General features: G+C 50.2%; 1 protein-coding gene across 4 annotated transcripts in view; it reads left to right on the top strand.

The window, feature by feature from the left end:
- Positions 1-5515: 5515 nt before the first annotated feature.
- Positions 5516-12062, top strand: part of PPP2R3A (protein phosphatase 2 regulatory subunit B''alpha) — a 146221-nt gene continuing 139674 nt past the window's right edge. Inside the window, exon 1 of one of the 4 annotated variants that reach the window (XM_084639321.1) lies at positions 5516-5668. The gene's annotated coding sequence lies outside the window, so the exon portion shown is untranslated. Of the gene's footprint in view, positions 5669-5720; positions 5970-6242; positions 6261-7127; positions 7164-12062 lie in introns of those variants that run through there. The other 3 variants (XM_084639320.1, XM_084639323.1, XM_084639322.1) reach the window with 3 other exon arrangements.

Here is a 12062-nt window from a genome sequence, read left to right as displayed (position 1 = left end):
AGTTTACAACGGTGAGACTGGATTACTCTTTGGTCTTTGGCAAGGCTGACCCTAGACCAAATGGCATCCCAGGGAGAACTGTCTTTGGCGCCTCTGCACATCCCCCTCCCCACAATTTGTTAAACTTTTGAATACCTTATTTTTTATTGCAGTTATAGCTGCTCATTTTATATTATATGTTAAGCATGACAAAAGAAGTAGCAGTATTTATTTTATATTGTTGCATAGATAGGGGATTGATAGATATCTCTGGCATCTCATTAAATATGTCCTTTATTAGTTGCTGTTTACACTCCAAATCTTAGAAAACAAGTACACTTTCACGATTACATAAGAAAAGAAGGGTCACAATATTGCACCAGGACTCTCATATCACTTCACTTGGAGCCGACCCAAAGAATAGAACTAGACTCATTTCAAGGCAAGAGCACTTTTGCCAGAGACCCGATTCCAAGCCATCACAGGCATCATTCAAGGCCTCTGGCAATACCTGACTACTACAGCAAGGGGGTGCTTGAGTTTCCTCAGCCTTACGTGACCCGGCACACCAGACTGAGGCTCAGGACTCTATATGCATGGCTTACTTCAGCCTACTGCCTGGGATGCAACAGCTTTAATTCAGTGGTCACAGTGCTGAGGCAGGTGCTCAAGTCCCTTCAATGGTGGCTCAACCCTTGGGCAGTGTGTGAAGGAGTCCCCTTCAACAGCCATCAGCCTTCCTTGTCGCTGGTAACGAACGTGTCAGCTCTGGGGTGCGGTGTGCATTTGGAAGACCTCCAAACACAGGGCCTTTGATCACAGGATGAGCTCTCTCTCCATATCAACATCAAGGAGCTGAGGGTGGTGTGCCTAGCATGCCACACCTTTCAGGCCCAACTACAAGGCCAGCGCGTGGCAGTTGTAACGGACAACACCACGGCCATGTTTTATATCAACAAGCAGGGTGGAGCCTGGTCATCTCCCCTATATCAGGAAGCCCTCCAGCTGTGGGAGTTCTACATAGCCCGCTCCATTCACCTGGAAGCATCCTTTCTACCAGGAGTTCAGAATGTGCTGGCAGACTGCCTCTGCAGGTCCTTCCGCACACACAAGTGGTCCATCCGGCCGGATGTTATACACCTCATCTTCCAAAGGTGGGGGTTTCCCCAGGTCGACCTTTTTGCCACACACAGCAACAGGAAGTGCCCAATGTTCTGGTCCTTCCAGGGACACAGCCCAGGATCAATCACGGATGTATTCTTGCTACCCTGTAGAGGTCACCTGCTCTACACTTTTCCCCCCTCCCCCCATTTCCTCTCATGCACCAGGTCATACTCAAGGCCTGCAAGGATGGGGCGGAGATAATTCTGATGGCTCCAGCGTGGCCTTGACAACATTGGTACATCACGCTCCTGGAACTGTCAGTGGACGCCCCTGTCACATTGCCTCTCCTCCCCGACTTGATCACTCAGGACCATGGTTTCCTTCATCACCCCGACTTGCAGTCCCCCAACCTCATGGCTTGGAAGCTTCATGGCTGAACCCCATGGAGCTTCTGTGCTCAGAACAAGTAAGGGAGGTCCTCCTCGGCAGCAGGAAGCCCTCCACTAGAGCCACATATCTGGCGAAGTGGAAGAGATTTACCTGTTGGTGTGACCAACGTTGTATACCCCTCTCCGGGCACCTGTACCTCTCACCCTAGAGTACCTTCTGCACCTGAAGCAGCAAGGCCTGGCAGCGTCCTCCATAAGGGAACACCTCACTGCTATCTCGGCCTTCCTCCCAAGAACGTCTGGTCACTCCATTTTCACCAACCCTATGGTTGGTCACTTCCTCAAGGGTCTGGACTGCCTACATCCACAGATCAGACAGCCTGTCCCCATGGGGGACCTTAATCTGGTCCTCTCCAGGTTAATGGGGCCCCCATTTGAACTGCTGGTGACTTGCTCCCTTCTATACCTGTTGTGGAAGGTAGCCTTTCTGGTCACCATTACATCTGCAAGGAGGGTATCTGAGTTAAAAGCCCTTACCTCCGACCCACCTAATACAGTTTTCCACAGGGATAAGGTGCAACTCAGGCCTCACCTGGCCTTTTTTCCCCAAGGCGGTGTCACACTTCCACACTAGTCAGGAAATTTTCCTGACGGTTTTTTACCCTAAGCATCATGCCAGTAGCCGTGAGCAGAGGCTGCACTCCCTTGATGTTTGGCGAGCACTAGCCTTCTACACTGAAAGCAATAAGCCATACAAAAAGTGAAACCAGTTGTTCAGAGCGGTGGCAGATGAGATGAAAGGACTCCCGGTCTCATCTCAGAGAATATCCTCCTGGATCACGTCCTGCATCTGCACGTGCTATGAGCTGGCCAAAATACCAGCCCCGGCTCTTACGGCACACTCCACAAGGGCCCAGGCCTTGTCAGCAGCATTCCTGGCCCAGGTCCCAATACAGAAAATCTGCAGGGCAGCAACTTGGTCCTCAGTACATACGTTCACCTCTCACTACACCATCATCCGGCATGCCAGAGATGATGCGGCTTTCAGCAGAGCGGTGCTCCAATCAGCGATTCTGTAACTTCGACCCCACTGCTTAGGTAAGGCTTGGGAGTCATCTAATTGGAATCGATATGAGCAATCACTCAAAGAAGAAAAAAAGTTACTCATCTTCTCATAACTGTTGCTCTTTGAGATGTGTTGCTCATATCAATTCCAAACCCGCCCACCTTCCCCTCTGTCAGGGTAATTGGCAAGAAGGAACCGAGGCGGTGTCTGGTCAGCAGGGTCATATATTGAGCACCATGAAGGCACCACTTCAGGGGGCTCTACAACCGACCCGACGGATGCTGTTAGTGGAAAAACGTTCCGACGACTATGCACATGGCACATGCACACCTAATTAGAATGGATATGAGCAACACATCTCAAAGAACAACACTTTTGAGAAGGTGAGTAACCATTTTTTAAATGAAGTAAATACATTTTTAGTGGAGTGAAAAAACAGTTCACTAGAGTAGATAATGGCATTAACATAGAGTGTCTGTTATAGAAAGTAAACAAATTTCATTTATTTTTATCTACTAAAGATAGTGTACAAAGTATCAAACTTGTGTTTCTGATATCTGTATTAAAGCTCCAGAACTGAAACCTAAATGTTTGGGATTATCTTGCTGTATTATCTCCTGATTGTTCTAAATTTACATATAACCTTAAAATATGGCTTTAATTGGTGGGGGTGTGGATGGATATATATATAATTATAATTTTCCTTTATATAGGAATTCGATAGGAACACTGCATCAGCTAATTCCAAGTTATTAGCTGCAAAAAAAAACCCTAGAGTTTTCAGTAGCCCTTGGAATCATAGTTAAAGTTCTCTCTCACCCCAAAATCTGAAATGGCGCCCGTGGTGAACGAGCAATGGCCAAAGGGCTACAGGAGGGCAGTGAACTCTAGGAAGATGCAGCTCCTGGGTGACAGCATGAAGCCTGTCTTGAGCTGCAGGCCAAGCACTAGGTACCACGAGCCGCAGCAGCAGCGCAGAAGTGAGGGTGCCAATACACCATATACCATGCTTACTTCTGTTCTGCTGCTGACGGTGGTGTTACCTTCAGAGCTGCGGCCACCCTGACAGTACTTAATATGTGCTGGGGCTAAGGTCTGGTACCAGGCTCTTTCAATACAAATTAAGCACTGGGGGGAGCCCAAAGGGGCCCGGGGATCATGTGGGGGTGGGTGGGAGGCCAAAATACAAGTTCACTCAGGGTTCCATTTCCCCTAAGGCCAGCCCTATCTGTTGGTGCTGGGCTACCTGTAGTTGCAGGTTACCCAGCATCCATTTCAGCAGCTTTTCAATTTCTATAGCCTCTTTTGGGTCAGTTCAACCAATATGCCAGTGATCTTCTTAACAGGACATGGGCATTGCCCAGATTCTCCATTATGGCTTGGGGGGTTTGGTGTCTGTGGTTAGCTGCATTGCCCAGCAGTGAGAGCCCCTGGCCAGGGGTAGGGGAAGTCAGACCCTCCCTGCTCTACCAAGCCCCTGACCCAGGGCCCAATAAGTAGTAGTTCAAAATGTGCAGCCTACGGGGTGGGTGGCCCCTACACCTGCTCCCTGGACTACTCACTACCCCAGCTTCAGTTCGTCCGTTGGTGCCACTGGTTTGCTTCCAAGTCCTGGGGTCTTCCTAGGCTGCGTTCCGGAGGATTTTCCTCTCACTGTCATAGCTCAATGAAGCCATCATCCACAGGTTATGGGCCTGTGGTGGTTTAGGAGCAGGTCCTGAGCCCAACAGTGTAGGGCCTTGGCACTTTCCCAGCAGGAGCCTGCACCACACAACTGCTCTTCTGCTCCATCCACCCAGACTGAGCTGAGCTGCTCCCTTTTGTGCTCAGCCTCCACTAGGAGCATGCCCAGCACAGGTGGCTGGGCAGTGCCTTCTGGGCCCAGAGCTGCTCCTTAACCCTCACCTCACCAGTGTGGGGCTTGTACACCCCATCTCATTGAGGGGTGCGGGAGTGGAGGAACAGGGTGCGGGGATGTCAAGGCACAGGGCAGCAGAGGGGGTGGGGAGTCAGGGAGCAAAGGGGGTGGGGGTGTCAAGGTGCAGGGGAGGTGGGGGAGTCAGGGAGCAAAGTAGGAGAGGTGGGGGTGTTGAGGCACAGGGGAGTAGAGTGGGCAGGGGTGAGGGAGTTGGGTGGGAGTCTCAAGACATAGGGGGGAGCAGAGGTGGTGGGGGAGTCAGGGAGCAAGGTAGGAGGGGTGGGGGTGTCGAGACACAGGGGAGCAGAGTGGGTGGGGGAGTTGGGTGGGAGTCTCGAAGCACAGAGGGGAAACAGAGGTTGTGGGGGAGTCAGGGACCAGTGCTTCAATTCCAGAAGACGGGCGATTTGGTGAGAACTAGAGTTTTGTGTAGCATCACTCACTGCCCCTTCTGTAGCTGTTCCTTTTCATGCTAACCCCTTCCTTGTTGTAACACTTTGTCCTGCCTTTGGGAGTTTTAAAATATTTGTACAGTGGAAAATCTCGGTGAAATGCCAGGGCAGCCCTCAGCCTTGCCCTGCTCCCCAACCTCCACAGGCCCTTCCCAGGGCTTGGAGGCCCCCCCGCCCTTCGCCTCTCCCACTCCCCCCTTTCCTCCTATGGGCTCCCTTTCTCCCAAATCCTTTCCTGCCTGGCGGCCAGTCAGGTGTTGCCCCAAAGCGTTTGGTCTCCTGAAGGCCAGAAGGGCTGAGCCTGCCTCCGTCCTCACTCCCTTCTGGCCCCGGGGGCTGGGGGCAAGTGCAGAGCTTGTGGCAAGGCTATCGCCCACCCGCTTGAGGTGTCCCCCGAGGGCTCTGGGAGAGCGGCAGCCTTGGGGCCGCTAGGCGCTTCTTACACGTTCGGAGGAGACTCTCTGCGGCTGGGGGACAAATCCCTACAGCTGGCAAGGCGTGTGCGCCAGCGGGAGTGCCCGGCGGAGAAGGCGGGGAGGCCGGTGCAACCCAAGCGGTTCTGGGAGGCGCGAGCCGGACGGGGCGAAGGAGAGGGGAAACGGCGGAGGGAGGCGAGGGGACCCGACACGGCCAGCAGCGCGGCTGAGCTGTCTGGGCCGACGTCAGGCCCAGCTGCAGCATCGGACTCCTCCTCCCCCCGCTGGGGGGCCGCGGCCGGGGGTAGGGCTGGGGCAGAGGCGGACCCCTGCGGCGCACGGAGGTAAGTGACACGCGGGGAGGGGCGGCCAGCGCAGGGCTGTGCCTGTCCCGGCCGCTCGCGGCAGCCGCGTTGGCCCCCCGGCTCTGCCTTGGCGTGCGGCCCCCTGGCCTCCCGCTGCTCCGCTTCGCCTGGCGCCACGGCCCGCAGGCGCTGCCCGCTCCCCAGAGCCGCGCCTCTGCCGGACTCGGCTCGCAGGCTGCGGGCGGCGCCCCCCGGCCGTACGGAAGAGACGGGGAAGGGGCCGAGCAGGAGCCGAGGCGCTGCACCCTAGCGCTGCACTGGGCAGGGCGCTGCCCGGCGGGTAGGTGTCGCACTGCGCCGCCCCGGGCCCAGCGGCGCTTCCTCTCACCCGGGGCGGAACGCGGCTCGGGCTGCTGGCGGGGGAGGAGGGAGCCACTGCCCGGCTGGGCATGGGGCCCCACTCCTGGCCGGTGTGTGCAGCCCCGCGGCTGCGGGCGGGCTGAACGGAGGGCGCAGGGTTGCCTGACCCCGAACCGCGCGATGTGACACGGCCCGGCCGGGCGCTGCTTGCTTTGGCTGGAGACAGCCTCGCTACAGGCTCCCTGGAGCCCGCCCAGGCGCTGGGGTTTGAGTAAGTCATTGGTTTCCAGCCTTGCTGACTGAAGGCACCGTTCCCAGGAGTCTGAGGGCTAAACCCAGGGTGCACATTTATGTCTTTTAAAATAGAAGTAAATGCCCACCTAGTGCACCTCTGTAGCTGAATCTGCCTGCCCACATGAATACCCAGTGTGTGGGGGTATTGAGTTAATGACAACATTTTGCAAGTGGTCAGCTTTGCTCTTGCTCAGCAGTTGTAAGGAGAACCTGGCCATGGGCCTCTCCTGCCCTGCACTCGTGTCCTGAGCACCCAGATGAGAAAATTAAACTGTAAACACTTTATTGGCTAGAGCTGGAGCAATACATCTGCTCTGCAGCTCAACTGGAACATAGCTCTTTGTGTGCAGGCTCTGCAACTGGAGTGTGGAAGGAGGGGGAAGTGCTCCTGTGCTGGTCACATTTGCATGTTAAAGTGTCAGTTTACAATAGATTTCACCTTTCTGCACTTTAAGATCCCACATGCAATTAACATAATAGCAAATGATGTCTTTTCACCAGACTTAAAACATGAAAATCTCTTATGAGTGGTGATGACTGCTTTCTGCATTATGTTCTTATGAGTCACAGGTTCCTAGCACTGACTTAATTAGAGATCAGCATGTACTACTGATTTAGTGTTTAGTTTTCAAAGGATTCTCTGCTTTGAATGGCATGCATGTCTGATGTTAAAACGTGCCCAGCTAAAAATTTGCCCAGTGTGGGATATGATGTGCCTAACATGCCCTTGGGGAGCAAAATTCCTATTTCAGTAAGACTAGGATTTCACCGGTGTTTCAAAATTGACAAGTTCTGATTCTGATAACAGTATATCTTCTGATAGTGTCACCTATTCTTGACAGCTGGCTGGTGTGTCTGCGTTAGGTCACTAGATGAACAGGTAAGAGGTGTCTTCTGTTGCTTGTGTCCCTCTCAGCTGTGGGTATTACTGTTTGCTGGGTTGTGGCATCGCCATGGATTAGAACTGTTCTGGCCACCATGCCCATTCCTGGGCTGCAGGCTACACTGGGCTGGTCCGGCAAAGTTAGAGGTGGGATTTTGACGGAGGCAGAAATTTTGTGAAAGTTACTTGGTTGTGTGATTGGTTCTTTCATCCATTTTGTTAGATTGTAGATGTCAGACTGGAATGAATTGCAGTTCCTACAATGCTGCAGTTGCACATTTGTCTTACAAATGGAATATTGTCGTTTGCTAGTTCTTTAGGGATCCTGTATCTTGCAAACACAGTTCTTAGTTTGGAAATCAGTGCAGTAACCATATGCCTCTGGCATACATAGGACTTTTGGATACACTGATAAATAATCTTCTAGGAACAAATATAAACATCTACAGCTATCTTGTACCAAGGTAGATCAGCATTTTGGTGAGCTTGGTTCTTTCTAATTGCTTTTACTCATTCCTGACACTGTCAGTATTCTTCTCCAAGTTGTTTTGTGTCTCGAAACATGCTTGGTCAATACACAATATTTCTAAGTTGTGTTTTGTCCCCGCCCAATTGAATATCCTGATATAACTTATGTGGACACTTATACATATATTGCCTCATGTCTCTAAGAATGACTGTCCAGACTCCTGCCAATGATAGTCTCTGTCCCGAGGAATTGTGTCTTTCAGCTGAATCAATGGTCGCATGAGCGGGAGCTCTATCTGGAAGCAAGTTTACTCAAAACGTTGGTTAAAACAGGTCAATCACAAGAGTCTTATCTATCTATGGCCTCCCCCAGTGCTACCACTGATCCAGCTGAACTGGTGAGAATATTTTTCTAAATTTTGGAAGTGTAGCTGAGGCCATGTTATAGGCTAATGCTTTAGCTCAAACCCTGTTTATGGGCATCTCCTCTTCCAGCCTCCCGCTCCGTGTTCCACAGCTTCTCTATTGCAACTATAAGACATACAAAGGAAAAAAATGGCTTAATGCAATAGGTGCAGCTGTTTGTTTCTGTACTCTTGTTTTGTTTTTGTTTTTAAATCTGTGCTCTTTATTTGCTTTCTGTGCCTGTGGGATTCTACATGTGTTACAGAATCTCCCCTGTTGCCTACTCTAAATTTTCCAGGTCATTTTAGTTTGGTTTTGTCTTGTGTATTTTTTTTAAATGCTAGAAGTCTAAATAGTAAGATGGGTGAACTAGAGTGCATGGCATTAAATGAGGATATTCATATAAAAGGCATCGCAGAAATATGGTGGAATGAGGGTAATCAATGAGACACAGTATTACCAGGATACAAAATGTACAGGATTACAGAGTAGGTTGTGTGTGGGGCGGGGAGTGGCACTATATGTAAAAGAAAGCACAGTCAAATAAAGAGAAAATCTTAAATGAATCAAAGTGCACCCTAGAATCTCTTTGGAGAGAAACTTCATCCTTGAAAAATAGGAGTATAGCACCAGGAATATACTATTGACCACCTAAACAGGATGGTCATGTTGATTGTGAATTGTTCAGAGAAATTGGAGAGGCTACAAAGGTGAAAAATGCAATAATAATGGGGGATTTCAACTATCCCCATATTGACTGGGTACCTGTCACATCAGGAAGGGATGCAGAGATGAAATTTCTAGACACCATGAATGACAGCCTCTTGGAGCAGGTAGTCCTGGAACCCACAAAGGGAGAGGCAATTCTTGTTTTAGTCATAAGTGGAGCACAGGATCTGGTCCAAGAGGTGAATATAGTGAACTGCTCAATAATAGATACTACAATGTAATTAAATTTAATATAATTATAGGAGGGAAAATACCAAGGAAACCCACCACAGTAGTATTTAACTTAAAAAAGGGGGATCTACACAAAAATGAGGAAGCTAGTTACCGGAAAATTAAAAGGAACAGTGACAAGAGTGAAATGCTTGCAAGCTGCATGGAGATTATTTGAAAACACCATAACAGAGGCTCAAACTAAATGAATATCCCGAAGAAGAAGAAGAAAAGAATTATAGACAGTAAGAGGAACAAAAATAATGCCATCATGGCTAAACCAGCAGAGTAAATGAGGCAGTTAGAAGCAAAAAGACATCCTTTAAAAATGGGAAGTAAAATCCTAGTGAGGAAAATAGAAAGGAGCATAAAGTCAAGTGTAAAATATAATAAAATGAGCCACAAAAGACTTCGATGAGCAGCTCTTTAAAGACTCAAAACTTAACAGAAAAAAGCCTTTAAGTACATCAGAAGTAGGAAACCTATTAAACCAAGGGTGGGCAAACTAAAGGACGGATCTGGCCTGCAAGTCGTTTTAAGCTGGCCCTCAAGGTCCCACTGGGGAACAGGGTCTGGGGCTTGCCCCACTCCAGCCGGGGAGCAGGGTCGGGGACCGCTCCACGCACCTCCCAGAAGCAGCCACGTGGCCCTGCTCCAGCGCTCCAATCAGGACGCAGGGTTGGGGTCTGCTCCACATGGCTCCTGGAAGCTGTGGCATGCCCCCCTCCAGCGCTAGAGCCAGGGAGCAAGGTTGAGGGCTGCTCCACATGGCTCCTGGAAGCTGTGGCCTGGCCCCCCTCCAGCACTCCAATGGGAGCTGCAGAGGCAGTTCCTGCGGACAGGGCAGCGTGCAGACCCCCTGGCCCTGCCTCCACATAGGAGCCTGAGAAGGGACATGCCGCTGCTTCTGGGAGCTGCTTGAGGTAAGTGCCTCCCGGAGTCTGCACACCTGAGCTTCTCTTCACACTCAGTAGCGTGGCTGGGGGGGAGTGGGGCAGCGGCTGCTCCCCCACCAAGCAGAAGTGGCGCCTTTTTAATTTTTTGGCGCCTTTTAAATGTTTACTCACCTGGCGGCGCTCCAGGTCTTCGGCGGTGGGTCAGGTGGTGCTCCGGGCCTTCAGCAGCACTTCAGTGTCGGGTCCTTCACTTGCTCCAGTCTTCGGCGGCATTGCGGGGTGCGGGGTGCTCCTTCAGTGCTGAAGACCGGAGTGAGTGAAGGACCCGACGCCGGAGTGTTGCTGAAGACCTGGAGCGCCACCAGGTGAGTACTAGTGGGTGGCGCCTTTCTTTATCTCCACTCCCCGTTTTTTCCACCTGGCTACTCCACTGTTCACACCCCTGCCCCAGCTCTGATCCCCCCCCTGCCCTCTGAACCCCTTGATTCCAGCCTGGAGCACCCTCCTACACCCCAAACTCCTCACCCCCAGCCCCACCCCAGAGCCCACATCCCAAGTTGGAGCCCTCACCCCCCCACTCCCCCACCCCAGCCCCCTCCCGCACCCTGAACTCCTCATTTCTGGCCCCACCCTGGCGCCTGCATCCTCAGCCAGAGCCCTCACCCCCCTCCTGCTCCCCAACCTCAATTTTCTGAGCATTCATGGCTCACCATACAATTTCCATACCCAGATGTGGCCCATGGCCAAAAAGTTTGCCCACCCCTGTGTTAAACAGTCAGTGGGGCCAGTGGACCATCAAGGTGCTAAAGGACCACTTGAGGAAGACAAGGCCATTGCAGAGAAGCATGAATTCTTTGCATCGGTCTTCACTGCAGAGGATGTGAGGGAGATCCCTACACATAAGCCATTCCTTTTAGGTGACAAATCTGAGGAACTGAGGCATCAGCAGAAAAGGTTTGGGAACAAATTGTGAACATAACAGCAGTAAGTCACCAGGACCAGATAATATTCACTCGAGTTCTAAAAGAACTCAAATATGAAATTGCGGAATTACTAACTGTGGTGGTTAGTAATGTAACCTATCAGTTATATCAGCCTCTATACCAGATGACTGGAGGGTAGCTAATGTAATACTGATTTTAAAAAGAAAAAGGCTCTAGAGGTGATCCTGCAATTACAGGTTGGTAAGCCTAACTTTAGTACCAGGCAAATTGGTTGAAACAATAGTAAACAACAGAATTATCAGACACAGATAAACATGATATCTTGAGGAAGAGTCAACATGTTTTTTGTAAAGCGAAATCATGCCTCACCAATCTATTAGAATTCTTTGAGGGAGTCAACAAACATGTGGACAAGGGTGATCCAGTGGATGTGGGCTTTCAGAAAGCCTTTCACCTAGACCCCACCAAAGGCTCTTAAGTAAAATAAGCAGTCCTGGGATAAGAGGGAAGGTCCTCTCATGGATCAGTGACTGATTAAAAAATAGGAAACAAAGGGTAGGAATAAATAGTCAGTTTTCAAAATGGAGAGAGGTAAATAGAGAGCTCAACTCCCCCCCCCACACACCCCCCCCGGACCTGTACTGAGACCTGTGTTGTTCATAAATGATCTGGAAAAAGGGGTAAACAATGAGGTAGCAAAATTTGCAGATGATACAAAATTACTCAAGGTAGGTAAGTCCAAAGCTGTCTGCGAAGAGTTACAAAGAGATCTCACTAAATTGGATGCATGGCAACAAAATGGCAGATGAAACTCAATGTTGATAAGTGCAGTGTAATGCACACGGGAAAACATCCCAACTATACATAAAAACGAATGGGGTCTAAGTTAGCTGTTACCATTCAAGAAAGAGATCTTGGAATAATTGTGGATAGTTCTTTGAAAACATCTGTTCAATGTACAGCAGCTTTGAAAAAAAGCTAACAATGTTAGGAATGGGATATATAAGACAGAAAAGATCATAATGCCACCATATTAATCCATGGTACACCCATACGTTGAACAGTGTATGCAGTTCTGGCCACCCCACCCCATCACAAAATATATATATTAGAGTTGGAAAAAGGAAGAGCAAAGGACAACAAAAATGATTAGGCATATGGAACAGCTTCCATATGAGGAGAGAGTAAAAAGACGGTGTCTGTTCAGTTTAGAGAAGAGATGACAAGATGGAGGTCTATAAAAT

This window comes from Lepidochelys olivacea (assembly GCF_965140295.1).
Source record: "Lepidochelys olivacea isolate rLepOli2 genome assembly, chromosome: 9".
Taxonomy (NCBI): Eukaryota; Metazoa; Chordata; order Testudines; family Cheloniidae; genus Lepidochelys; species Lepidochelys olivacea.
Note: the sequence above shows the minus strand (reverse complement) of the source record. Positions and strands in the feature narration are given on the sequence as shown.